Source organism: Canis lupus, chromosome 36 (genome assembly GCF_011100685.1).
Source record: "Canis lupus familiaris isolate Mischka breed German Shepherd chromosome 36, alternate assembly UU_Cfam_GSD_1.0, whole genome shotgun sequence".
NCBI classification, from domain to species: domain Eukaryota; kingdom Metazoa; phylum Chordata; class Mammalia; order Carnivora; family Canidae; genus Canis; species Canis lupus.
Genome location: NC_049257.1, coordinates 12,716,290 through 12,743,700, shown reverse-complemented (window position 1 = coordinate 12,743,700; position 27,411 = coordinate 12,716,290). Strand labels below are relative to the sequence as shown.

Below are 27,411 nucleotides of genomic sequence, written 5' to 3'. Positions count from 1 at the left end.
ATAATATTATTTAATAATATTTTAAATTATTATTTACCACTATTAAAAATAAAAATTCATGACCAAAGCATCTGATTCTAGATATCATTGGATTCTAGTATTTGATTTTGTGACTAACATATAATACCTAAGAAAATTTTAGAATTCAAAACACGTGAAATTTCACCACATATACAAACATATATTATGCATAAACAGTCATATCCTTTCTCATTTTTCTTTTTATATCACATATGTTAGATACTTTCTAAATAACATCATTCTTTAAAGCAGTGAAAATTATATTACATTGGGATAGTGATACTAATTAACTTAGTCACTTTTGTACTTCTTGGGTATTTATCATTTCCCCTATAATTACAGATATCATAACTCATATCTTTGAAATAAATAATTTGTTGAATATTGATGTAATTGTACTATATTTTATCTATTTAGAAAATATTTATTCTATTAACAAAATATGTATTTCATTCTTTCTAAAAATGTTCTAATCTCGGACATAGTTTTTGTGCTGGTGTCTCTGATTAGTTTGCTCTCTCATTTTCAGACTTGTAGGACAATCCTCCTTCAACCACACCAGTGTAAGGGGCCATGAAATTAATCTTGCTGGCACATTCTTTTGGTTCCTATATTTGGGCTGATCTCTCTACCACCCTCTTCTCAGGGGGTACTTTCTAACATCAACCACACAACAGGGAGGAAAATTGTAAATGGTACAGATCAGCATTCTTTAAAGCATAGCCCACAGGTCCTTGTAACAGAATAACCTGGAGTGCTTGTTAAGAGTGAAAAATCACTGATCCTTCAAATTACTCAGATACTGTGGTGTGGCGCCTAAGAGAATAAAATTTAAACAAAGACTCATGGTAATTTTTATGCATGCCAATGTTTAGAAAATCAAGTTTCCATGTACTACAATGTCAATGAATTTGCAATCTAGTTTTAAAATTGAGTCTAATTTAGGGGTGCCTGGGTGGCTCAGTCAGTGACGCATCTGCCTTGGGCTCAGGTCATGATCCCAGGGTCCTAAGGTGAGCCCTGCATCTGGCTCCCTGTTCAGTGGGGCTTTCTCTCCATCAGCCCCTCCCCCTGCTCATGCTCTCTCTCTCGGTCAGCTCTCTCTCAAATAAATAAAATCTTAAAAAAAAAAAAAGTTTAGTCCAATTTAAGGTACATCCTAGGGTTAAGATCCATTTTATTCTATTTCTCTATAAAATTTGTATATATATTTAATCTTTGTCACTAATACAACACAATTCTTCCCTTCTCCCCCAACCCTCCTCCACTAAAGTGTATTATTTTTAGAAAGTAAGAACATGTCTACTTTATCTGCACATTTCTGTCATCGTTAAGATTCTGCTTTGCACTTAGAAACTGCTCATGTATATTAGTCATTTAATTTTTTAAACAGATCCATGCTCTGTTTAATAGCTTACACTTGAACATTACACAAAATTACTTAGATGATTTAAAGATATCTTCCTCTTTTGTTAAATCATAATGCCTGCCTGTTGTCTTTAGGACTTCGTTAATAGATTTCTATAGTATTTGTTAGAAACACATCTATATAATACCATAATACATGTTCACTAAAATTCTACTAGATGTCAGGTGACAAAGACTCTGTCCTGGACCAAATCCCCTTCTCAACTAAGCTCTAATTTTGGTTTCTCTCTTTGGCCTGCTTAGTCCATTTTTAGCAAGAATACTGCTGAGTTCACTTAGTGAGACCCCTCGTCCCTTGGTATTTGATGATCCTTGATATTAGATCAAATTTATCCTCCATCCTCTATATCTTAGCCCCCTGGCCTGCCTTCAGTGAGAATCCTATGGTTCAGTCTAGTGAGAATTTCCCTTGCCTCAGCAATTTTCTATCCTCTAATCCTCACTCTAATCCTTGGCTCTAGATCCCTCCTTGTCCTGGTTATATTACGAATGGAGCCCCATCTCTGTCCCCTCTGCAAAACTCCACTCTCCTTACTTTAACAAGTATTGTGAAGATTATTCCTTTGACACAGGCATTGTGCTATGTTTTAAAGACAGAGTTATGGAAGGAGTAGTCCTTGTACTTGAGAAGGTCACCCTCCAGAATGGGAGTTTATCTCCTCAGATTTTTTTTTCTAAAGATTTTATTTATTTATTCATGAGAGACACAGAGAGAAAGAGAGGCACAGACACACGCAGAGAGAGAAGCAGGCTCCATGCAGGGAGCCTCACATGGGACCCGATCCCGAGTCTCCAGGACCAAACCCTGGGCTGAAGGCGGCGCCAAACCTCTGAGCCACCCGGGCTGCCCTTATCTCCTCAGATGTATTTACAAAGCCATATAATCAAATCTGAAGCATAAACATGCATCATGCCCACAGAAAAATTATTGTAACTTGGAAGGACAACGAGGAATTTCTTCCTATAGCTATATCTACATGGGGGGACTTAACGGAATGAAAAATCTAGGAATGCCTAATTTGAAATGGCTTACTCATGCCAGAAAGCTAGCTTTATATTAACATCAAGCACGGCCTGTTATAGTATCAGGATCTATAGAATACTCATACTTCATTTTTAGAAACAAAAATATCTTTGATTTACTCTGCATATTTTCATTTCAATGGTATATTATTAGAAAAGTCTTTGCCTATGATCTCCTTTAAGAAAAATAGAAAATAGTAGACATACACAGATACACAGATACACATAAATATACACTTGAGTGTACATACACTTTCATCTCATAAAAATACATTATCACAGTGGATGTTACCAGGGGAAAACCCATATTATTAATCATTTTCATCACCATATGAAAACACTAAATACTAAAGAAATTTCTAGGGGCTAAGTGTTCAGAATATTCTGGGCAGTCACAATCTCTCTTGTGATACATCATATTAAAAACCTAAGACAATGAGAAAACACTACTCATCTATTAGAATAACATTCAAACGTTGACAATACCAAATTCTGGTAAGGATGTAAGGCAACGAGAGCTCTTGTTCATTGGGAATGCAAAATGACACAGCCATTTTGAAGAGCAGTGTGGAGGTTTCTCACAAAATTAAAGGAACTCATACCAATATGATCCAGTAATCACACTCCTTGAAATATACCCAAATAAGTTGAAAACTTATGTCCATGCAGAAGTCTGCAGAGAACTATTTAGAGCAGCATTTTTTTCATAATTGTCAAACTTGGAGGAAACCAAGATGTCCTTCAATAAAAAATGGATAAACAAACTACGGTACATTCATACAATGGAATGCTATTCAGCAATAAAAGGAAATGAGCTATCTAGCCACAAAAAGACAAAGCTAAGTGAAACATTGCTAAGTGGAAAAAGCCAGTCTGAAATGGCTGTCTTCTGTATGATTGCCAATTACATGACAGTCTTGAAAAGTCAAAATTCTGGAGGTAGTAAAAGGATCAGAAGTTGCCAGGTTTTAGGGAGGGAAGGGAAGGACAAATAGGGAAAGTACATGAAATTTTGGGCGTGGTCAAAATATTCTGTATTTTCCATTTTATGTCCTATATAGTACTAGATGATACACTATATGATATAGCAACAATGGAAATACGTCATTATACATTTTTCAAAATCCAAAGAATGGACGATAAAAAGAGTAAATTCACACAAGTAATGAACTTTAATTCATAATAATGTACCTACCAATACTTGTTCATTAATTATAACAATGCACCATACTAATACAAGATGTTACTAATAGGGGGAATTATGTGCTTTGGGGAAGGATATGTAGGAATTCTCTATAGTTTCCAATTAATTTTTCTGTTAACCTAAAACTACTCTAAAAAAATTGTTAACTAAAAATTAAAAAACAAAACAAAACAAAAACAGCAAAGCCAAAGACACTAAAGGTTTTAAAAACAAACCAAACCAAATCAAGGCAAAAATCCTGGTAAGATAAGACAACTTCTAATATTGTGACTAAACAGTATTTTGTGCCGGTCTTTCATGGTGATAGAACTGGGCATCTCATCCCTGTTGTTACCACTTTATTCTTGAAATCATCATTATGTTGGTACCTGTGATAATATTGGAATAAGGCAAGAAGAAATACCAGAGAGTATCCATGTCCCATTAGCCTGAAACCCATAATTCTGCAATATTCAGTCTGAGTTTGAATCAGGCCCCCAATCTGTTGAACATTTGCGATTTTTTTTCTTTTTAAATAATAACAAAGACAGCTAACAACCTTACTCAACCTAAACCAAATACTGAAGTGAGACCTGAGCTATGCACATCTCAGACTCAGGGGAGCCCTCGTGACTATTAAGGCAGATTTTGTCAACTTCCCCAGAGCCCTAGGACAACAAGGCGCCTTGCCAGAATTGAAATGTACCTGTGGATTCTCTAGGGGAGAGATTCTTTATTATTGTACTAACAGAAAGGATGAAGAAACTATTTTAGGTTCAATTTTCTTGATATAAAGTCAGGGATATTGGTCAATCTTTATTTAGATCAAGTTAACTTCATATGAAAATTGGGGACCCAGAGTTTTGTTTTGTTTTGTTTTGTTTTGTTTTTTTTCTGTAAAAGAAACTCGTCTAAACCCAGATTCCAGTCATTGAGATGCAGACAAAGCTGGGGACACTTTAGTGTTTTCAAAAAGGATAGAGCTCCCCCAAATAATGGTTTACAGACGTACTGAGATTCAAACCCTTCGGCCCTGGAGCTGTTCTGGGTCTGGTCTGATGACCAGGGCCAGCGGTCTCTGGTAGTAAGCAGCCTCTGCCATCTCTCGCAGAAGTATTGTCCTTTTCTATGTGGGCATGATAAGAAAAAGGCTGAGAAGCACCTGACTAGAGAATCTCTGCTAATAATGTTTTAAATCAAAATTGTTAGATTGGTGTTTTGCAATTCCCATTGTTTCTACATGACATCCTATTTCGAACATAACGATGATACCTGCCCAAGGAATTTTTTCTGAACATGTTTCACACGAAAGGCTGTAAGGCACGAGCTACTACAAAGCTATAAACAAATTCAGAGCATCCTACTACTTCTGTGAATACCAACTCATTTCACCTCACAATTTCATTAATTTTCAAAGACAACAAAACCAAAAGTAGGAATCATCTCTTACCCTACAAGGAAAACTTCTGAACTTGTCTCAGGGTAAAGCGTCAGGGTCTTTACACACTCCCTCCACTCCGGGATTAAGCAGCTCTTGAAGTGTCTCTACCGGGTCTGAGGGGGAAGAAAAATACATTAAAAATAACCTTGGTACGCTTCAGCTAATATTAACATTCTTTTTCAAGTTCAGATTCTCTTTTTGCCACTTCATGAAATTGCCACATATCTTGCCTCAAGCCATCTTGTACAAACTAATCAGCATTTACAGAACACTTAACTTGAAGAAGGAATTCTCTTCCTCTCAAATCATTTATAATCTCCCCCTCATCCGGCTTTGAATGAATGGAGTCTTTCCTTGTTATAACATCATATTTACTACTTTTCATGATTATTTACTTCCTTTCCCTAGATCACGATTTTATTCCTTGATCTCGTTAGTAATAGCAAACGTTTCTGCAAAAGAAGTTGAAAATTGTTAGGCTTAGCTAGTCCTGTCTGAGGCTTTGCTAAAGCTGTTTCATTGCTCTACTCTGATGAAATAAACTAACACGTTTTGGTCCCTAATCTCCTATGCCTAATTTTTTTCTGACCTAAAGATCTCTACCAGAGCCCTAAGTACTGCATCACGTCTATAATACTGACCTGAGCCAGTGAAAAAGTGCTCTCTGCCAGTATGTTCTATAAGATAGCCTTCCCTCACCACAAAGTTTCAGGCATTCTTTTTTTTTTTTTTTTTTTTTTTTGGAATGAGCAAAGAAAATAAGCCGTCTCTGGCAGTTGATCATGGACTGCTCTAATTCGATGAATCCATTTTCTACAGGCTTCAGTTGGCAAGCCTCTTTCCACTGCCTGCAAACTGACTACAGTTCTTTGCAAACCTCCTTTGCAATTCTACTCAAACACCATCCTCTACGCCACAAAGAGCTATATGTTACTGAAAATACATTTTAAAGAAGACTTTTAGTGGAAATACCTAATTTTGGAGCTCTTTCTTAACCTCTCCCATTTATTACCCATACATATGTTTACCCATAGAACTGTCTCGAGGATAAGTGAAACCGATGGTGTAGTGCTGTGTAAAGCTCAGAGAAGTCAGGAAGACAGGCTGCATTCCCACCCCTAAAATATGCCTCTCTTGATCAGCTTGATTTGTCAATCTGTGTATAGAGGCCCACAGTTACAATAATATAAGTTTGATGGTACTTCTGAACTCTACTTCTAAGAATCTTATTCTGTATATCGTTGAAATTCTTTTTCAAAAAGATTTTATTTATTTATTGAGAGGGAGAGAGAGTGTGTGAAAGCATAAGCAGGGGTAGTGGCAGGCAGAGGGAGAGGGAGAAGCAGGCTCCACGCTGAGCAGGGAGTCGGACATGGGGCTCCATCCCAGGACCCTGGAATCATGACCTGAGCTGAAGGCAGATGCTTGACCTATTGAGCCACCCAGGCGCCCCTATCTTCGAAATTCTTAAAGAGCAAATGGTTAGAGAATGGGATAGGCAGGACAATAAATCCTCCAAGTAAGAGTCATACAGCAGCTTTTTAAAATAGCACAGCCCTTCCTTATTAATCTTATTATTACAGACAAAACAAGTGCATACTTTATTCAGTTATGGTTATATTTATATGAAGCTCCAGAAAAGGCAAAAAAGAGGTTATGATGATAATCAGAACAGTGTTGTGAGAGATTAACTGGAAAATGGTAGGAGAGCACTTTCTGGGATAATGGAAAAATTCTGTATTTCTTCTTAAGATTTTATTGGGGGGGGGGGCAAAGGGAGAGGGACAAGCAGTCTCTGCACTGAGTGCAGAGCCCAAAGTGGGGCTCGCTCTCACAACCCTGAGATCATGACCTGAGCCCAAACTGAGAGTCAACTGACTGAGCCACCCAGGGGCTTCAAAAATTCTGTATCTGGATTGAGATAGTTGCTTATGTAAGTAGAAACATTTGAAAAAACTCCATGGACCTGTGCCCATAAAATCTACATTTTACTATAAATTATATTATAAGTAAATACCTTAATAAAAAATAAAAAAAAAAGGGACTCAAAGAGATCTCTCAGTTTTGGAGTGATTTTCAGAGATCACCTACTTTGTAGGAAGGAGTCTTCACCTCCTTCCTGGCCAGTGAAAAGTAATTCTTCATTCTTTCATTTATGGATCTACTTAACAAAGATTTATTACACATAAATATATCCAGAGTTAGCACAATGGCAGCATGCTAGAAAAAATGATGGTTAGCAAAAGAGATACAGCCTCTATTGTGGAGCTTAGAGTCTGGTGGAGGAAAATAGACAATTAAAATGGACAAAGAGAAAGAGTTATGGCTGCAGCACTGAGAGAAGGTCCATGTTTTACGTAAGAACTTGCATCAAAACAGAATGAACTATTTTATGCTAAACCCCAAGCTAAGCTGAGCTGAAAATATTGGTGTTCACTCAGTCATTAAAAGCTGTTAGAGTAATCAGACTAAAGCAAACTAAATAATGTTTTTCTATTAAACCAAGCCTAAATATTCTCTAAATTGACTGAATCAAAACATCAAAATATTTTTCATGTCAAATTTCATTTGGACATTAAAGTCTTTTTTTAAAACTGAATTTAGGTCTTCCACACCCTACGGCAGCTTATACATACAGCTGTCCATGAGGACAACATGGTGTTAAATGACCCTCTTTCCCATGAGCAAATCCCAGCTGGGAAGACAGGTGCATCTACTTCTGGTGACTCTGCTGCCAAGGAGGGATTTGCAGGCTCTCCCAACAACAGCATTATGCATACTCACCATAAATCCAAGCTTGTGATAGGTACAGTATTCGATATACAAAGTATAACCACGAGCAAAGTATAACCATAAGCATTCCAACATAAAGTACTTTTAGGTAAATGCCACTTCCTTATCACCACCCCTGACCACACTTTTAAATGAAGTCCCTCTGTGGGAATCCAATTTTTTTAAAGATTTTATTTATTTATTCATGAGAGGCACAGAGAGAGAGAGAGCCAGAGACACAGGCAGAGGGAGAAGCAGGTTCCATGCAGGGAGCCCAATGGGACTCCAGGATCACGCCCTGGCCTGAAGGCAGGCGCTCAACTGCTGGGCACCCAGGCATCCCGACAATCAAATTTTTAAAGCATATGAAAATTTTCCTTTGTCTAACTAGTATAAAAAAATCATCTTGTTCCTTTTTATGGTTTTATTTTATTTTTTTTTTTTAGATTTTCTTTATTTATTCAGGAGAGACACAGAACGAAAGGCAGAGACATAGGCGGCAGACCGAGAAGCAGGCTCAAATGCAGGGATGTGGGACTCGATCCTGAAACTCCAGGATCACACCCTGAGCCTAAGGCAGGCACTCAACCGCTGAGCCACCCAGGCATCCCTATGGTTTTCTAACCTAGTCGTCCAAAATTCTTTCCAAAATGAGAGAAGTCATTTATAAAATCAAAAAGATGAAATAATATATTTTAAAAACAAATAAATGAAACATGAACCATATAATTATTGAATTTCCAAGCCTTCTAAAGAAGACTATTTTTGTTGTTTATTTGTGAAACTATCTAGAAGAAAACCAACATGATTTTTTAAAGATTGCTTTAAGAGGAAACATGCTAGAAATAGTATTTAAAAAATTAGCCTTCAAATGAGAAGTGTACTTTAAACCAAGACCATGATGGATAATGGATGATTTGTATTTAATTACACAGACATCCATAACCTCTTACTTCTACCATCTTTCCCAGGCTCTGACCAGTTTAGGGTTTCGGTTGCATTCTCCTGGCAGCACCAAGAATGGCCACTAAAATTCTAAAGTAACTGGAACTCTAATTAATTTTCTCAAACATGAGACCCATTCCATATATCCACAGAAAATATTGTCAGATTGTAGTTCAAACTGTCAAATGACACTTTTATTATTTTCTAACTCTGGTCAGTGACAAATTCAAAAGAAATCCTCTACTGGTAATTAGGAATTACAGTTCCTGTTTATGTAGTTTTAACATATTTAATATTTAAGGAATGTGTATATTTTGACAAAGTAATGCATTTTTTTAAATCCCATGTTTTATTTTTATCCCCCAACCAAATAGCTTGATGATTAGAATAGTTAACACAATGGAACACTTTCCTAGCATTTTACTTTAATTTTTCCTTCTCTAATTTTCACTCTACCAATCTCACTTTAGCTTGGTTGCTATTCTTTCTTTCTGCCAATGTAAATATCAGCTCCCTGTGTTCCCAGTTCCTTAGTCATTCTTTGATATTCACTGGTATTTTAAGAAATACTTTAAAGAAAGAAAGATGGTGTTGAGTTTGGGAGATTTGAGGAACCTTATATATATACTGGCACTTAAGATTTTCTCAATCTCAATCCATTAGATATATAATTGTGGTGCAAAATTCTAGATGATTTTTAAATGATTTTTTGTATTGTCACAGCCTCCTTCCTCATTAAGTCTCAAAGAGATGTCACAGCATGGCATTCTGTTTGTTGGCTTGTATCTGATAAGACAAGACTGTCATGTGTTCTTAGAGCAAATTTTAAACATCTCCAGACTCAATGGACTTATTAAATACTAAAATCTATATAATAACACTGAAATATTTTGAAAGAGGAAATAGAATCTTTGGAATTAGTGATTAGAACTGAATTATTCTAGCAGTTAAATTTTAGGAATTAGCTTTATTGTATATGCATACCTTAGACAAATTCAAAGGTATTTATTTAGCTGCTAGTATGTGCCAGTCAACATGCAAGTCACTATAGGTACGTGAATAAACATGGCCCTTCTACAGCAACTCACAGTTTAACGATGGTAAGAACACATAAACAGATAAAAAGATAATTTAATACCATTTGGCAAGCATTGTGACAAATGCATACACAGCCCTATGTAAAAAATGTAAGTTGGACACTCAGTTTCCCAGATGAAGTGGGAAGGACTAGGATGTGTTCCATAAATAGTGACTGAGATTCTAACTCTGGGGCAACATGTGTCATCGAAGTCCTTAAGATATTATCCTAATTATTATTACAGATCTCATTAAATATACATTTGGTTTTGCCCTGTTTTTCATCTAATAACTTTTTCTTTAATATTTAAAGTGCGATTAGTTCAGGGAGAATTTCCTCATTTCATAAAACACACACACCTATAGGCTTATTGTGATATTTAATGAAATATATAAAATACTTAATGCAGTACCTGGTATGTGGTAATTGTTCTCCCAGGAAGGAAGGAAGGAAGGAAGGAAGGAAGGAAGGAAGGAAGGAAGGAAGGAAGGAAGGAAGGAAGGAAAAGAAAAAAGAAATGAGAAGAAGAGAAAGAAAATTCAATCATTCTTATTGAAAAAAAATTGGCTTACCATTGTAACTCTGCCACTGGACAAAATTTTCACATATAAAAGATCTGGGGTTAGTTATCAGAATTTCTCATCCTTTAGAAGTCACTCCATTGATCCAAACAGATTGCTTGGTGTTTATATTTGAATGGAGAGCTACAAATACCTTTAAGACTAAGGGCTTGATGGGGCATTCATCTGTAGCTAGAAATCATTTCTCAAGAGGAATAGCTGAGCTGAGGAGATCTCTAAGATTTCCATAGAGATCCAAGGAGGTTCTATAGGGTCTGTATATTCTTCTTAATTATACTGGCTGGACAAATTGTTAAATGGACCAAAGGAAGACTTAGCATCTTTTATGGAAAGGAGACATTATCTAGCACACACTTCTTGGCTATCTGATTCTTTTGGCGGGCAATTTGAATTATTTTATAAAGCTGTAAATTATAGATTACTGAGAACAATTAAAATGATACTTATCCAAAGATGTGCAAATTCCATTTAGTGGAGGGAAAACTTCCCCCAAGGAGAAAAGGCCAGTTTTACATCTATTTGTAGATTCAACATTCCTGACTCAACTGTGTATATGTGGTATTTTGAATTCCCAATTGAGAGAGTTCATAACATCTTATTAATTTCCTCATTAATAATTGAATGAAAGAATCACCTTTCTGATACTTGTATAATAGTTTTGACTTCGCCCTTTTAAAAAATTATCCTTTAACAATTTTTTTATGTTTGTGTTTTTATTTCCCACAATAATTAAAGAAATAACCTAAGTGGTTTTTGGGTCTTCTAGACCTGTATTTTACAGTCACATATTCATATGAACCCAGTGTTCATGTTTGTAAATACATGGTACCAGGAATTATTAATAAAAACAGAGTTAGAGAAAAAGACAATGAAGATACTATCCCAAAAGAGTTTCCCCAAGCAAAATATTAGAAGAATATTAGAATATTTTACTGCACACCATATTGTCATACTAGATACAAGAACTTGTATGTAACAAGCCAATGCCATATTCACGTAGTGAACAAATATTTCATTTTAACCAAACATTTCCTGCTACATTAAAACCCAATATTGTGAAATTGAATTTTCTCATATTTGTAGATTTGTTTGTGTTTTATTTGTAATTATGTTTCATAAAAGATATAGGCATAAATACCTTATATTTAAGTAACAATTTAATAAAAATGATTTAATATCTGAGGCACAAAGAGAATATTTTTGTCCTTGTTTTTGCTTTTCCCTTAAAAAGACACTATATATTATGCAAGTTTAGGAAAAACTGACCTAAAATATTGTGGAAAATGTGTGTTTCAAATTTTGCATTTGTGGAAACATATTTTCTAAAAGATAAAGTTCTGGTGTCCTGAAATAGTTAATTTATTTAAATTTCATGATCATCTTTAATTCATCTGGATTTCCCATCAGATGATGTACTAAAAGAATAAAGAAGGCTTAAGAAAAATGTCATTGTTCAAAAACAAACCCAAAAAAACCCACCTAGTCCTTTGAAAGCTCCCTTGTATAGCTGCAAAATACCATTAATCTTTTCAGGATTTGATATATTATAAATTTCAGTTTAGAAACATTAGAAATTAGATAGACAATAGCCTATCTCATTAGACTATGAGATAATTTTACTAGTAAAGGACTGCAAAGAGAGATGAATTTATATTGTATCCAATTTTAAACCCAATAAGAAAGGAAATATATAAAATTTCCGTTGTTTAAATTTATATGAGTCATTTCCTAGTCTTCTAAAAACGAGCTGCATCTTGAGAAATGATAGGCATTAAGTGGGAAGTAAGTTTTAATTATTTAGAAAACACCTTTCTGCATATTATTTATTTAAAAGAGCCTTCTTTTTTAGAAATCAGTCTTAAAATTGTGTACTTGAGGCAACTCTTTTGGGGATCTAACAGTACTCTCTGCAGTGGTGAAGGAAATGCCAAATACAATTAACTCCACCACCAGAAAGAACAAGTGAAGATTCAGGTGTGGCTTTGAATACCTTGGAAAGGTAAGGTTTGGGAGGTTCTACACGGTGGGATGTAAGTTTGAAGATTTTTGATGTTACTTGGTGACTGAGAAATTCCCAGCGTTTAGTAGATTAGCATTTAGTAGAACATGCCCATTGTTTTTCATTTGTTTATCCCCAGTTCCTGGCATATAGTAGTAAGGAATTAGGACAGTTGTAAGAAAGGCAGGCACGGACAAGCTCCCCAACCCCCAAGAGGAAACCACCTTTAAAAGGATTCTACACCAGGCTGGAAGGAGCCCTTCACCCTTCCCATGAGAACAACTAGGTTGACCACAGTCTGTAGACAAAAACTTGATTGGGTGGCAGCTCACACCAAAGAGCCCATACAAAACCCCCTAGATTTAAATGCCAAATTGGCAACCCTCTTGGGTCCTCTCCCTCTTCCAGAGCTTTGTACTTTTGCTCAAAAACTTGGCTTTGCTGCCCACCACTCTGGTCTACCTCTTCATTCTTCAAAGCAGTGTAACCAAGAACTTTAGGCACTAAAGAAAAAGAAATTCTGAAAAAAAAAAAAAAAAGAAAAAAAAAAGAAAAAGAAATTCTGCAACAGTAGGCATTCCATATATGAATTGATGTTTATAGCTAGAAGTATTCAACCAAGACATCATGCTCATGGTCAAAGATTTTTATTTTTTTTTTATTTTTTTTTTATTTTTTTTTATTTATTTATGATAGTCACAGAGAGAGAGAGAGAGAGGCAGAGACACAGGCAGAGGGAGAAGCAGGCTCCATGCACCGGGAGCCCGACGTGGGATTCGATCCCGGGTCTCCAGGATCGCGCCCTGGGCCAAAGGCAGGCGCTAAACCACTGCGCCACCCAGGGATCCCGGTCAAAGATTTTTAAAAAGTTTGTGATGATATATGCTGCTCATAAACATTATATATATAATATGCATATATGTCATAATATGTGTATATATAAAACACACACTCATATATACATATATATGGCACATTTGTTGCTTTGTTTTTGTTTTACCTTATGGAGCTAGTACACATATCATTTTATTTCATTGTGACTATCCTTCTGTAGTAGGGTACTTTGCTATTTTTTTTAAATTTTTTTAATTTTTATTTATTTATGATAGTCACACAGAGAGAGAGAGAGAGGCAGAGACATAGGCAGAGGGAGAAGCAGGCTCCATGCACCGGGAGCCCGACGTGGGATTCGATCCCGGGTCTCCAGGATCGCGCCCTGGGCCAAAGGCAGGCGCCAAACCGCGGCGCCACCCAGGGATCCCGGTACTTTGCTATTAAACTAAGTGTTGATTTTTTTTCAATTTCTTTTAGTTCTATTTTTCTACTATATTTAAGTAGCAAAGAATACTTTCTCTATGCCTCAGGGTAGGGTTGATTCAGAGAGAACAAAGAATCACATTTTTGGCCTTTGAACTATTAATTTGACCTTTGTAAGTCAACAGTGCAGACAACAGACAACAGTCTTTAAAACCAAGGCTTTGAATTGCAAGTACCAGCAGCTTTAAGGAAAAAAAAAAATCCAAAAGCTTGGATTTAAATATCAAGAGTCAAATCCTAGAGGACTTGGAGGTAAGAGTTTAGGTCTTGGAAAGAGTAGGAAAAAAAATAAGTGATGCCATAGGAGCAATTTTTCTATAAAACAGAGAAGTGATACCAATAAAAATCCCTTTTGGACTAGAAAAGGAGAGATAGGGAAAGGAGAATAAGAAAATATAGCTGGCCTATTCCCTGAACCTATATTAGAATTGAAATTCTAGAGTTCGGTGACAAATATTTAGTGACTCTTGCACTGGTGACTCCCCCACATCTACTCTAGAAATTGAGAAAAAAACAAACTTGATAGTTACCCGTCACCAAACTAGTCAGCTGTAGTAGGTAGAAATGTCACCTAGGCAGATCTAGATAAAGAGGCGCCCTGGGACCCCTGGGTGGCTCAGTGAGTTAAGACTCTGACTCTTGGTTTTGGCTCATGCCATATGATCTCATGGGTCATGGAATCCTCACCCACTCCCCCACCCCCGTCCCCATCCCCGTCCCTCCCCATGTGGGCACTGTGCTCAGCACTCAACAAGGAATCTACTTAAAATATTCATGGATATTTTTTAATAAATAACTGAAAAATAAGCTAAACATTGCCAATACACATCTGGATAATAATAATAAATGCTAACATTATTGAGCGTTTAGTTGGTACTAAACGTTTGCCTGCACCACCTTATTTAATCCTCACCTATATAGTAGTATCATTATTCTTATTTAACAGAGTAGGTAATAGGAAATTGTGGCTTGTGGAGGGAAAAGATGATCTGCCCAAGGTCCCAGAGCTAGCAAGTAGCAGATCTGGGATTTAAAGATATACAATCTGAAATGCTGCAACACTGAATATTAACTTAAAAAGCTGTTTTTGAATATTGGAAGCAATTTTGGAAAGTTGGTTCCACATGACTTTTTGCTTTTATTTGTTGTTTACAGTTTTTATTTTAGTGCCCTCACTTAGCCATCATAGCATTGTAGATCTCAAGCAGGGACACTTTATGGATCATCTAGTTCAGTCACCTATAACAAATGATAGAATCGACTCATTCAAGGGCAGAAAGCAAACCAGTAACTCTTGCTTTAGGAAAACCTCTCTCTCTCTCCTCTTTTCCCTTGGATTTTTTTTTTACTCACCCATTTTAGTAATTGTCAAAAAGAGTTGCAAAGGTGAAGGGTAGTGTATTTAGGATCATAAAGGATTAGGACAATGAGATCAGTCAATGAAGGCTGAAGTTAGAACTGGTAAAGCAAACTCCTTTGCGTAAATACAGAACTACAGACAGTATCTAAAGCTATGCTTTTAAAGAGCTTGCTAAATCCATCCATCGTAAAGGAATTCTTTATAAAGGCATGCACCTCACTATCTCAGACCTCTAAGTTATTTTATTGCAAAGCAGACTTTCCTATTTTGAAGATCTATTTTGTATATACTCGATTTTAATGTTCTAGGCATAATACCCAAAATGTAAAAAAAATATCATTTCTGTTTGAAACAATAGACTTTCCATATGCCATTCACACACTGTTAGTATTTTCTAGTCTGTAATTCAAAATGTGTTTTTGTTGTTTACTTTTCAATCAGCTTACTGAAAAGGCATGGGTTTGGACAAATAGAGGTACTCAACACCGATGATTCAATGGACTGTGTATGAGGAGAAACAATATCTTTAAAACGTTGAATAGGGTTCACAACCATCTATTTTTTAAAACTATTAGACACCAAAGCACATTGACAAATGGGTCTAATAGTTTCTCTGCAGTGGTCATCACAGAAGAATTGGTAATGCACTCTATTATTTTGTTAGACATGCACTTCTGGTGACATTATAGTGCCCATAAAATGGTCTGATAACTTACAATCGGGATAAAACTAAAGTAATACATTATAGACTTCATAAAAATGTTTCTCTGGAACTTACTCTCACATTATTATAGGATCTCACTGCATCATCTTTCCTTTCTTCTGTCTAATCATCTCATTTCATTTTTCTTAAGATTCTTAAACTGCCCTTGCAACAATTTTTCATGTAAAGACTCAGGCACCATTATTGTATATGGTCAACATTGCATGGCCTGCAGCAACAAATGTGAAGGCCAAGGATGTCATTTTATCCTACACCTCTAGCTCTACTCGCTGACATGACTTTTTAAGCACCTTTAATTTATGTCCTTCTTTCCCTTTTTCCAAAAGGCTAACCCGTCAACCTCCTTCCCACGTATGAGGTTTAAATCATCCCAACATTTAAAAGCACATATGCTCATAAGTGGGAGAACTCTTAAACATAAAAAGCATTCGCCAGTGTCTTAGCTTTTGCTCCTCCTCTTGAGTTTTACATTAGGATTCTTTGATGAGTCCTAAAGCTTGAATAATTAATGAAAACATGGATGTGATCAAACAGTTTGAAAGTAATTGGCCAATCTGCTCCTTTTATCTTTTGCAGACAGAATTATTTACGGAACTACAATACTTACTTAAGAGAGGCTTTTTAAAAATCAGAAGAAAGTCTTTTTTTTTTTTTTCTTTTCTTCATGTTTGGCCATCTCCCTTTATCTTTTTTCTCTTTCTTTGTTGCTGCATCTTCCTTAATTTCCTTCTTTTTTCATGATTCCATTTCATCAATTAGCATTAAACATGGATTATAGATCATGAAATAAATTGCTCCATGTTGCTCCAAAAATTAAGGAAGCCATTATCTCAGTGAGAGTATACAATTTGGAATTTCAAAATTTTGTTTTGAGTGGGATATATATGTTTTTTAATGAGGGAGTAGATTTTTGCATAGAATGTTTTATTAAGATACTACAACCCTAAAAAGTCCACAGAACTTCAAAACTGTCCATATTATTCTCTCCTTAAAGGAAAACCCAAAAAGCTGTCAAAGTTTAACAAGACAAGAAGGACAGTGTTGTGCATCTTGCTTTTGTAAGCCTGCAGGTGCCAGAATTGAAATGTGACTTGAGGCCACAACCTTATGGGCAAGATATGATATTATCTGAACTCCAAACCATAAAAACAATACATTCTTATAACTGTGTCCACTGACATTAGAAAAATGCTCAATACTGACGCTGGCTGTGCCTAAGGTAAATACCTAGAGCTGCTAACTTGGATTCTAAACACTGGTCACATTAGAAGCAAACCAACTTCATAAATGTCAGTAGTCTTTCCGATTTATTTACTGTTAGGGTTGCTAGGGGTTAAATTGTGTTCACCCAGAATTCATCGGTTAAAATCTTAACTTCCAGCATTTCAGAATCTAATCCTACTGGGAAATAGGGTTGTTGTTGATATGATTTGTTAAGATGAGATTGCACTGGGGTAGGGTGGGCCCTTAATGCAAAATAATCAGTGACCTTATAAAATGGGAAAATTTGGACACAAACAAATAGAATACCATGTGAAGATGAAGGCAGAGATCAGGGTGATGCAGCAGAAGCCAAGGAACGAAGGATTGCCAGCCAACCCCCAAAAGCTGTAAGAGAGGCATGGAACAGATTCTTCTTCACAACCTTCCGAAGCAATCAACTCCACCAGCATCTTGATCTCTGCCTCCAGAACTGAGACAACAGATTTCTGTTATTGGAGCCATTTGATTTGTGGCTCAAACACTGCTACAGAAGCCTTAGCAAATTAATACAGTTGTTGAATAAGAAGATATATAAAATCTGATTGATATTTACAATGCATAACGTATATTTATTTGTGATTATGAGGAAATAAAATTTTCCATCATCCAGTAATTATATCTGAATTGGCAATTCAAAACTTTTAGAATCATTTTAGAATCACATTTATGTACTCCTTTGGAGAGCAAACCTCATAATGAATAATTTAGATTTTAACATCTGGGTCAAAATCACATCAAATTCTAGGTGTCTACCAAACAGTGATAACAAGAACCTACAATGTAGCTTCAAGAACTGATTAAAGTACTGTTGATGGCTATTTCAATTTGTGCCCCATATTTTGTAGCTGAGGTCGGCTAGGAGTAGATTCAGGTTTCATGCAGCCTACATCTCACACAACTTTGGGATCCCTAATTAAGAAAAGAAGACAGGATTACAAGTTAAAAATTAGATCATATAAAATGAGCCCATGTAAGTGACAAGCCCTGAAGCTTAGTCTTGATTAATTTCACCTGAAATCCACCTCTGCTGATAAGATAATGATAATAGAGCCCAGAAACAATACAACCAGTTTCACAGGGATGAAGTAATGCTTATATCAACACAATTTTGCTAGCTTGTAACCGTGAAATAGAAGTGGAAACTACAGGGAAGGATAGACCATGATGCTGGAAGATACTACAAACGTCCTACATAGATCAATCCAGTCTAATTTTAGGTCACCATTTCTCCACAGACAACTGTACTGTATAGATGATGAGTAAGACTGTCAATGAAAAGTCAGTTCAGGGATCCCTGGGTGGCGCAGCGGTTTGGCGCCTGCCTTTGGCCCAGGGCACGATCCTGGAGACCCGGGATCGAATCCCACATCGGGCTCCCGGTGCATGGAGCCTGCTTCTCCCAAAAAAAAAAAAAAGTCAGTTCAGTTAGCTGGCCACCTTGGCAGTCTAATGCTAACAATGAGTGAAAATAGCTATTGAAGTATGAACGAATTGGCTAATTAGAAAATTTTCTTATTCAAGTGGTGTAAAACACAGCTTCATATACCTATTATCTCCATCCTGTTACATTCCATTTCCCTCTGTACAATATTCAGTACCAAGCTTTTAGCTATGAGCTCAAGAACCTGTGCTATGGCATGTGTTTATGCCCATGTGCATTGTGGTTTTTCTTTCTGGTTATCTGCTCTGTCTTCCCAGTAAATGTCTTCTTACCTTTCTGCCTCCTATGTGGTTTAGCCCTAGCGCTGAAATCAAGAGTCGGACATTCAACCAACTGAGCCACCCAGGCGTAGCCCCCTTTCACTATCAATTCATTAGTGTTCCTTTTCTTTTTTCCCCCAAATCTCTGTATCTTTAACATATTATACTTATGTTTAAGTCTATTTCTGCCAAGGATTATAAATTTCTTAAATCAGGGACTCAGTGCTTAGCATAGTGATAGGCACATAATACATTTTCAGGTAATGTTTATAAGAAACTAAAATGAATACACATATTTTAAAAGATTTTATTTATCTATTCGAAAGAGAGAAAAAGAAGGAGAGGGAGAAGGAGACTCCCCACCGAGCAGGACCCCAATGTGGGACTTGATCCCATGACTCCAGGATCATGATCTGAGCTGAAGGTGGATGCTTAACTGACTGAGTCACTCAGGTGCCCCGAAAGTAAAATATCTACATATTACTCCCAATGTGTCTATTCCTTGGGGTCATGTTTCTTTACAACAGGATAACTGGAAATGAGGCATGCTATTTTTTAGAGTGACTGGCATATAATAGTTACTCAATAAATGCTAATTGACTAAAGGAATGAATTACAAGATTTGGGTTTCTGAATAATTAAACTGCAAATAGACATTTTGGTCCTAAGTAGAACTTATTGAAGATTTCTGAACACAGAATGTGCCTGACATAGATTTCTTAATTAACAGAAAATGACTTAACTATCCTTCATTTTTTTCACAAAAATTAGAAAGGACATTTAGACCTCCCTAACACATATATATAGCAATTTGCCACAAAGAATTCCAAACAAATGGAAATACTGACATCACTGCAGGTAGTTGCCATTTTTCACCATGTTTCACTTAATATTTGACAGCTCTGTTCCTTTGATGCTACCAGATAAAGACTACTTCAGTTACAAAAATGAAGAGTGAGGAAGAGCAAACAGTGGGCAGAGGGAAGAACAAGGCAAAAGGCTTTGAAATAGGAGGTGCTTGGAAAATTCAGGGAAGAGTAAGGATACTTAAATGTTTCACAGAAAATAGAGAAGGTTTGGTAGACTGGGATAGATCTGTGTAGGATCTTTCAGACTATGATAAAAGGTTTGAATTTTATCCTAAAGTTTAGTGGGAAGTCATTGAGGTTCAGCAGGGTGTGAGACAGCAAGCTGAATTCAGTGGACCCAAGGGATAAAGACTATAGTGAGATTAGATTTTATGGGAAACACTGGATTAGACCCATGAGTTGGAAGGGTGCTCAGTTGGGTTGGAAAGGTCCAATATACTTGGGGTCAAGAGTCTTTGGCAGAGATTACTGTTCGCTCATGTTAGTATCTTCCACCTCCAACTCTTACTCCACACCCTCCCAAATGCACACACTGATTAGCAGGACTGAGTAACCGAAAATATGTGTATGTATGAATTCTGACTTGAAGTCCTATGGCAGCATCTTATCAGCATCAACATATAAAGATTGCCTAATTTGTATATCCTATAAAATCTACAGCCAGATGTGCAGGAACAGCAGAGTCAAATACGCACTAATTATATTTATACAGTGAAAACATACTGAAACACACACTGAAACACTAAGCACTCTGAAATTAGGTGGCTAGGATATAGCCAATCATAGCAAGGAAACGAACAGCAAAACCACTAGGAGGACTAATTACAAAAACAAGTTCCCTACCATGGAGTTTAGTAACCCTGAGCTTTCATGGTCTTCTAGCACTCTCTCCTACTACAGTGGTTCATATAATCCAACTACTCTTCCAACCAACAGATGGCTGAAGGTTCTGGGGCTCTCTCTGAAAGCCCTCACACTGGTTATTAACCACAGGTGTGCCTAGCTAGCCACCATGAAACAAAGACCATTCATAGCTTTATGGTGACCAATGGACCATGTAAGGTACCTATCAAGGGTTTAAAATATTATGAACTTTTACTATCGCTTCAAATAGAGTATGTGTATATTAATAGCAACATTAATTCTAAATATACTAGGTAACACTACCCTGGAAAGCCTTTTGTAATACTGAATAATGCTGTAAGTGAGTTGGAAAGACTATCTCTTGTCAGCTTCCATGTGCCACCTTGAAACCAGTTCACCGTAGGTGTTAGACACTCTATGGTTTTGATAGTGATCTATCCAAACTCTGTATCAGCTGGATTTCCCCAAAGCTGATTAGTTTCTGATGGGGCTGCCAAAATCTCAGTTTCTACATCTGCTCTCTTAAATCGTCAACTCCAAAACCCATCTTTCATTTTCAATGGGAGTAATTTAGAAGATGAGGTTTGATATATTGATTTTTTTTTCCTTCCCAGCTAACTTTGAAGGGATAAAACTATTCCCTCTATGAAAGGATAATTTGTACATAGGAATATGTCTCCTACCAAATCTTAGTTCTATTTATGTGGCATAAATGAACCAAATGTCAATTTTCTTTTCCAAAATGCGCAGACATTTAATATGTGCTAATTAATTAGCAGGTCCTCTTCAGAAATAACAATTCCCACAGGCTTTTTCAGGAAAGAAACCTAAACAAGAAAGGGTCTCTCACTGTGTTTACCCAACATTCTGCTTATCTATTTTTAGCAGATTCTTCCTCACTTTTCCCTATTGGACAGGATCAAGGAACTGAAACTACATTATAATGAATCTCTTCAATCAGCCTGCTCTTTCCTCCCTATATAAAGGATAACAAAATATCAAGCTGCCAAAAGCCACAAAGCCTATTTTCTATGTAGAATAATGAGTCCTTAGGACAGAGGCTCTGAATGCTCCCTTACAATAGCTAAATGAAATTTATCAAGCTATATGGAAAAGTAGGTACATATTTTATTTTTAATTGTACATTTCCTCAATGCTTTTCAACATTCTTTAAATAGAATAAGCTCTTAAAAACTGGTCTACTATATCTCACAAAGTAAAACCAAAAGACAGGTGAATATAATCTTATGTAATATGGTAAAGACTTCCACATGGGCTGAATAGAACATGATACTGTATAGTCAGTAGTGCAGGAGTGGACTGCAGAAAAATTGTGGGTTGGGGGCAACCTCAACTCATAAAGTCCCTTCCCTCTCCTTGTTTACAACTGTGATTTAGATATCAGCATTTAAAAAAAAAAAAGAAAATGGAGTACTTAGTAACTTAATACTTACCACTATAATAAGTATTTAAAATCCAAATCTTTACAACATTTCAATAAATTGCACTGGATTTATGCATATATCTACATATTATTTACTATTAAAAATGAGGATGCTACGTCTAAAATCTATTTCTCAATAAAAGAAAAGGGAGAAAGAACACATTTAGACTATTTCTATTTAATATTTAATTGCTAGGATCCAGAAAAATGAGTTAACCAATTTTTACTATTTCTTGGATTAATCAGAAGAAAATGATCAGTGGGTCCATTCTCAGAAATGACTGACTACATCAGTGAATTTAGCAGACATTCTTGGTATTATGAAACTAATGGTATCAAATAAACTCCCTTTGGGAGAGAGCAGGAGTCAAATAGAGAGACACTGGGTTTGAAGTTGGAAGATGTACTGCTGAGCCCTTCATTCTGGAACTCATGAATATACATCAGGATTATGGTTCAGAGGAAAGCTACTGTGATGGGAGTTTATTTTTGCAAGTGGACAAAATGAACATTCAGAAAAAAAAATAACAATTTAATTCTTAAGAATCAACACTGTGGGAAGACAATCATTTGTTGCAAATCTCACAGAAATAATTTTATATAATTTGCTATTATTAATAAGGAAATAGAAAATACTTGACAGTTTGCATACGTTTTTGAGATATAAAAGGCTGGTCAATTTTTAATGCTAACAATAGTTTTTTCTTACATGCTATGAATTTTTAATGATTATACATATTAATTAAAATCATGTGTTATCTAAAAATATGAATGATAACTAGAAACTGCTTTCCAGTCTAGTTTGATGTTTCTAGAAAGACTACTACACTTTGATAGTATATTATCAAAGTCTCTTTACTCTATATAGATAATATTTTTAACTTTTTCTATTATACCATGATTACAAGTATCTATAGTGACTGAAGATGCGTTTTATTAGGATTTAGAATGTGTTCTTATCATGGACACATTTGTTCGGATGTACTGCTTCATGCTTAAATACATCTATGTACTGGTTTATATAAACTTAGTACAAAAGAAGAAAATCATTTTAACTCTAAACATGAAATCTCAAATTTCCATAGTTCAAATTTGGTTTGTTTTCCCAAGTTAATATTTATTTAATAAATACATACCAAATATGCAATACATATATACCCAATATATACCAAATATAAATGCACGTTAATATTTAATAAATATATACTAAATAAGTACATATGAAATATTCTGACACTTAAAATATTTTAGAAGCATCAACTTATATAATTCTCAAAACAATCCCCTAAGAGAGATAATATTATCTCCATTTCACAGATGAGAAACTGAAGCACAGAAAAGTAAGTCATGCAAAGTTACTTGGCTGGCACGTGGCAGGTTTGAGCTTTTACACTTTGGTAGGCTGGCTCCAGAGTCCACAATTGTAACTATGATACCATGCTACTTCTCAGATACCACTAAGTAGTTTGTCTTTCAGATTTGGCTTCTACAATTCTCTCAGTTGTAGAAGGAGTGTTTCTGGCTATTTTAGGAATAGCAGTACCACACTCATTCTACAACTAAGAGATATGGATCTCCTCACATCACCCTTTACCTCTTTCTTACAAACAGGTAATCATTATTCTGGTTTCTAACACCAGTGATTAGTTTAACTGTTCCTTAACTTTATGTATGGATTTGTCATATCTATCTACCTAACATCTATTTATTTGTATCTCTTGTTGCTCCAGTATCCTCTTCATTTTTATTCCTATTCCAATGCATGAATACATCCATTCCACTATGTGAACACATTAAAAAAAAAAAAAATCATACTGGGACACCTAGGTGGCTCAGTGGTTGAGCATCTGCTTTCGGCTCAGGGCATAATCCTGGGATCCCGGAATGAGTCCCACGTCAGGCTCCCTGCATGGAGCCTGCTTCTCCCTCTGCCTATGTCTCTGCCTCTCTCTGTGTTTCTCATGAATAAATAAATAAAATCTTTTTTAAAAAATTGGCTTCAGGGTCCAGAGATCTTGCTAAATTCACTTACTAATCTAATAATTTTTCTGTAGAATATTATGTTCTATTTTTATATATAACCCATGTCCCCTTTTTTCTAATCTTGATTCAAGATTCACATTGATTTCTTTTCACTTTATTCACTGGGCAGTTTCTGTAGTACAATATTAGATGGAAGCATTTATACTGCTATCCTTGCCTTGTTCTTGATCTTAAGGAATAAATATTAAACATCTAATTATTAAACATAATGTCAGAAATACTTTGTCAAACTGGGAAATCTCATTACTAGTTTCACAGTTTTATTTTTTAATTCTGAAGAAATGATGATTTTTATTAAATTCCTTTTCTGGGGATCCCTGGGTGGCTCAGCAGGTTTGGCACCTGCCTTTGGCCCAGGGCGTGATCCTGGAGTCCCGGGATCGAGTCCCACATCGGGCTCCCTGCATGGAGCCTGCTTCTCCCTCTGCCTGGGTCTCTGCCTCTCTCTCTCTGTGTCTCTCATGAATAAATAAGTAAAATATTTTTTTAAATCCTTTTCTGTATTTATTGAGATGAACATTTCTTCCTTTTATTTTGTAAATGTGCTAAGTTATATTGATTTAATTTTCAAATCTTGCATCATAGGAATAAACCCAACTTGATCAATTGTGTTATTCTTTTTATATATTATAGAATTTGGTTTGCTAGTTTTTTGACTAAGAGTTTTTGCATTTATGTTATAAGAAACAGTAGTCTGTAATTATCTTTTCTTTTAATGTCCCTGTTAGATTTGTTTTTGTTTTTGTTTTCCCTGTTAGATTTTAATTAGATTTGATTACAAAAGCATCTTATAGTCTATGCTTAAAAGCAATTTATGTTGACAATTATTTATCATAGGCCTAATAATACTATGTCCTTTAACTTATGAAAATCAGTAGTCTACAGAATCTTCCTAGATAGGCATCATTCCAGAAGGCTACGGTCTTTCACAATTCATTGCCCTTGAATCCTCCACTGAACAAGAAAAAGCATCACTACCTCTTCCTCTCGGGCCCCTTATATTTTATGTATCTTCTAAGCACTTATCACCAATTAACATATGTGTATTTGTTTAGATGTTTATTAAATGTCTTTTTGCCCACTGGACTTCAAAATGCATGAAGTACATCTTTTATTTTTCCCAATGCTATAAACAGTGTCTAGCACAAACCAGAAAACATATATTTGTTGAAAGAATGGAAACATCAGGGTAGCCCGGGTGGCTCAGCGGTTTAGTGCCACCTTCAGCCCAGGGTGTGATCCTGGAAGCCCAGGATCAGTCCCACATCAGGCTCCCTGCATGGAGCCTGCTTCTCCCTCTGCCTGTATCTCTGAGTCTTTCTCTGTGTGTGTGTCTCATGAATAAATAAATAAAATCTTAAAAAAAAATGGATACATACTATAATCTCTAGATTGTATATATATATATATGTATATATATACACTATATATATTTTTACATATAATTTTATATATTTTTAAATTTTATATATTTTTATATAATTATATATATATATATAAAATGTATCCAGTTTATACAATGTGTGCTAAATTAATTTTCTTGTTTTTCTTCTAGTTGTGGAAAATAAATATTTTTGACAAAAATACAAATGCTACACAACATGGCATTTTGAGTTAAAAGCCAATTTATTAATCTCCTCATTATCTTTATCTTGGAATGGCCTTCTGCCCCCATCCTTTACAAGAAACACAACCCTGTCAGTCATATGTCATCATGTCAAAACTCTGGCTGACAGGGCAAAACAAAGACTCAACAGCTAACAGCTTATAACATGGGGTTTATGAACATGCAGGAATAATAACAAAGAAATAGTCTTCTTTCGAGAATCTTCATGTGACATTTTTGGTCTTTACTATTTGCTCTGCTAGGTAATGTTAGAGCTCAACATGGTTGCTTAGGACTATGAGTTATCAAAAGCAATGTCTGCGAGAGGCCCTACACGAAGTAGTAAGCCAAGAGAATACCTGGGTTTGTGTATTTTTTCTTTTTATTATTTTTTCCAGAGAATAAAGCATAGTTGTAGGTTAGCTCAGATAAAGATACATTATATTGATGAGGTCTTGAGTGGGCCAGTGGGTTTTACTCCTTTCCTTGCCAAGCATGCTGCCCTTCCCTTCAATTCTGCCTCTCTGTCTCCAGAATGTGAATACTGTCTCTCCCTATTGGTCATTAGATTGGCTAACGGGAACTGTAAATGAATTTGCGTCCATCCAAAGGCCTACTGCCACAGCACAGTGGCATCATTTTTTTAATATAAAGGAACATGATAGTAGTTGATAATTACACAAATAAGGTGCATAGCTTGCTAAGACCAAGTTAACAGTATTTACAATTTTTTAAAAGCCATCCTACTTAAGATATTTATAAATAACATGCATGTCTTTAATATATGCTGCATATATCCATATATGATTATCAAACTTATTGTTTCTTTTCTTTGATATCTTAGCATCCATTTCTGTTCTTAAAAACAAAACAAAAACCCCACATTTCTTCGAATATATCAATGAAACTAGAGCCATAAACAACATTTCCTTTGAGGAATTCATTGAAGTATAAATCTTCCCTGATTTACAATGGGGTTATATCCTAACAAACCCTTTGGAAATATGAAATATTGTAAGCCAAAATGCATATTGCTAGCCTGGGAAGAAATCAAAATTCAAAGAACAGTTTCTACTGAATGTGTATTATTTTTGCACTATCATAATGTCAAAAAATTGTTACATCAAATCACATGAAGTTGGGGACCATCTGTATTTCAGTCTGACTCTAAGGGATGGGGTTGCATTTATAGGAAGGTAGGCTTTCTGAAGATCGCATGCTGAGGTGTGATTGAGAGCAACGTGTTTTCTTGCCTTGAAGCAAAACCTATGACTGACTTTAGAAGCAGCAGATGATATTTCTGCAGGCAATGTCATTGAGCTTTTTTTTTCACAAAGGTCATTCCGAGAAAGGCCCTTGGAGAGGGAAAGAAATAGCCTCAGCGAAAAGAGGGGGGGAAAAATCCAGTCACATCTTCACTCAATTGTCCTCTTTTCCTTTAGGTGATGTGAAGTTATGTTTTATCATTCACTGCTATTCTATTGTATGATTTAATCTAAATTCTTGGGGAATGTTTTAGATAATTAAAAATAATGTACATTTGTTTTTAAGAGTTCTTTTTGAAGTATACTTGAATAGACAGATCTTTGATCATGTTATGAACACTTTATGCCACATTAAAAACACACACAAACACAAAGTTCAATGGACTTATTTCCTCTCTTAAATACTTTCCTCTTTCTCAATACTTAATATTTCTTAAATTCTTTTCTCTTCACCTTCCAGAATGGAAAGAAAATCTTAGATTAT

General features: G+C 35.7%; 1 protein-coding gene across 1 annotated transcript in view; it reads right to left on the bottom strand.

Moving 5' to 3' along the window:
• Positions 1–27,411, bottom strand: part of B3GALT1 (beta-1,3-galactosyltransferase 1) — a 503,874-nt gene that overhangs the window by 327,686 nt on the left and 148,777 nt on the right. Inside the window, exon 2 of the mRNA XM_038584724.1 lies at positions 5,106–5,209. The gene's annotated coding sequence lies outside the window, so the exon portion shown is untranslated. The remainder of the gene's footprint in view (positions 1–5,105; positions 5,210–27,411) is intronic.